The sequence below is a fragment of the Podarcis muralis genome, chromosome 2 (genome assembly GCF_964188315.1).
Source record: "Podarcis muralis chromosome 2, rPodMur119.hap1.1, whole genome shotgun sequence".
NCBI lineage: Eukaryota > Metazoa > Chordata > Lepidosauria > Squamata > Lacertidae > Podarcis > Podarcis muralis.
In genome coordinates, this window is record NC_135656.1 from 79,792,661 (window position 1) to 79,795,650 (window position 2,990).

Consider the following 2,990-nt stretch of genomic DNA (forward strand, 5'->3'; position numbering starts at 1 on the left):
TATCATTTGTTTCATTTCATCTACACTGACCCACTGATCCAGTTGCAGTACTTAAAACATGAATCTGGTGTGAATGAGGACCCCCGTGAGTGCAGGCCGAAACTCAGTTGAGTGCTCCAGGCACCTCTCTGTCCCTTGCAACTCTCCCCCGGCAAGACACCCTCACTGACCCTGCTCTGCACCCTCCTCAAGTGTTTTTGCCTGGCTTGTTGTTGTTTAGTCGTGTCCGACTCTTCGTGACCCCATGGACCAGAGGACGCCCGGCCTCCCACAGTTTGGTCAATCTCATGTTTGTAGCTTCGAGAACACTGTCCAACCATCTCGTCCTCTGTCGTCCCCTTCTCCTTGTTGATCTTTCCCAACATCAGGGTCTTTTCCAGGGAGTCTTCTCATGAGGTGGCCAAAGTATTGGAGCCTCAGCTTCACAATCTGTCCTTCCAGTGAGCACTCAGGGCTGATTTCCTTAAGAATGGATAGGTTTGATCTTCTTGCAGTCCATGGGACTCTCAAGAGTCTCCTCCAGCACCATAATTCAAAAGCATCAATTCTTCGGCTAGAACGTGCCATTGAACACTGACAGTGCTTCTTGCATGCTCGGATGAAGAGTGTGGGATGGTTGAGTGGGTAGAAATTAGCCTACTGTACAAATAAAATAGAATGTGCTGCTCTGCCCACATTAGCCTCTAGCCCTGCCTGCCACAAGCATGTCCCCCCTCACCCCGCCCCCCAGAGAATGTGGCTTTTGATTTGAGAAGGGTTCATCATGCCTGGAGTCCAGTTTTATTTACCTCCCTATTAACCTCATCAGGTATTCAAGGAACTGGCTCTTTCCGATCGACTTTCTCCACAAAGTATGGTCTGGTGACATAAAAGCACATTCGGTGAGGAGAACAAAGCTTTAAAATGCTCTCATTTGTTCCCCATTCAAGGAATTCTTGTCTTGCCTTTACCCTGTAACTTCTCCGTTCCCCCACCCCCACCCCAGTGCCAGAAACTGTGCTAATATGGCCCACTGAAGCATACCTGTTCTTTTCTGTAATCCCTTCTCAGCTGACCTTGCTGACTTTACACATGATCACAGAGTTGGAAAGGACTTCAGATGTCATCCAAGCTACCCTTGCTTGATGAAGGCTGCACCTACAGCATCCCTGATAGGCAGTCACCCAGCCTCTGTCCAAGTACTTTCAGGGAGAGAAATCCCAGCACCTCCCAAGGCAGCCTGTTCCACAGTCTATCTCCTAATGCTTGAGATTTGCCTCCATGTAATTTTTGCCCTTCCTTTTAACATGCCCTGTGGCTGGGCCTTCAAGAGCAGGTTGATATAGGATATATAGCAGTTAGCAAGTCGCTCTGTGGTTGTGGTTTTCTTTTTTTATCTTCCTATTATGAAAAGCCTCATCGCCTGGTGGCTGCAATCTGTCGCAGGCTGCTCCCAGCTCCCACCTCTTAGTGATGCCATAATATGCAGTTGTGAATGTTTCCTACAAAGACCACTAGCCCAGTACAATCCCCCAACTTACCTTTATTTAAGCCAGCAATTTAAGCCTGGAGCTGGCACAGAGCTGTGTTGCTTACCTCCCTATGCACACCTGGGAGAAGAACACAGACAGGTGGCTGCATGCACCTGGAACCACTGAAGCAAGAATTGGGAAATCTTTGTTACTAAGCTGGCAGTCGGACTAGATCAGGTATGGGGCTCCTGTGTCCCTCCAGATGTTGCTGACAGCTGCCATCATCCCTGGCCCTTGGCCATGCTGGCTGGGGCTGATGGGGTTGTAATTCAGCAACATCTGGAGGGCCAAAGATTCCCCACCTCTGGGCTAGGTAGCTGACAAAGCCCCTCCAGCCCTTATGATTTGATATGGCGAAGGTGACCAAGATTATAGGATTTGTTTCATAATCCCCACTTCCCGAACGAGCACTAAAGCAGCCACAATAAGCTGCTGCTAACACTGCTAAGAAACCTCTCGTTTTACAGGAATCTGCACAGTAAGTGACTTAAGGGTTGTATTGTTTTGCTTCCCTTTACAACTTTTTTGTTGTTGTTTAATCTGCTCTCTACATTATCGCTGTTTCCACATTTGCGCCATTCCTGCTCACTATGCCTATCTCTCATGTTCCGTTTCCTTATATCTCCCCAGAATATCCCATTCAACGCCTCCCATTTCCTTTGCGTGGTCGTTTGAGCCTCATAAAACAAAATTCCAACTATGAAGAAACACGATTACTCAAAAGGAAGCACGTTTTTCTTGTCAGCACTTCCTGCCTCAGGGGTCAATGTCCTGGTTATGGGAGACACCATTTAGCACTATGTCTTGACAACATGAAGTACACAAAAGTCACTATAAATTTTCTTCTAATTAGTGCCAAGCTAAAATTGGCCTCCTAAATTCTGCACCCCAACCCCCGAAACATACATTTGTAAATTGGCGACAGGGAGGGTGCTGTGGCATACTGCAATTTAGGAGCAAAATGTACACATCTTTTTTTTTAATGTTGTAAATTGTTTTAACTTTTTTATCGATAATTGTAATATTTCTTGCATACTGCTTAGGGTTTTACCACAATTAGGCAGCATACATTACTTTGGTTAAATGCAATAAACATTTTTTGTTTAGGCAGGCCTCCTCAGTAGTGGCGCTCTTCCTGTGCAACACCCTCCCATCAGATGTCAAGGAAACAAACAACTATTGTGACTTTTAGAAGTCATCTGAAGGCAACCCTGTTTAGGGAAGCTTTTAATGTCTAATTTTTTCCTATCGTTATGTGATGTAAGCCGCCCAGAGTGGCTGAGGAAACCCAGTCAGATGGGCGGGGTATAAATAAAAATATTATTATTATTATTATTATTATTATTATTATTATTATTATTCAGAAACTGAGGTGTTGACCTGTTTCAAACTTTTTTACTGTTAATTTTATTTATTTTCAAATGTTTTTTAAAAACAAATTTAGCATTTCTTGTAAACTGCTTAGACGTTTTGTGACAA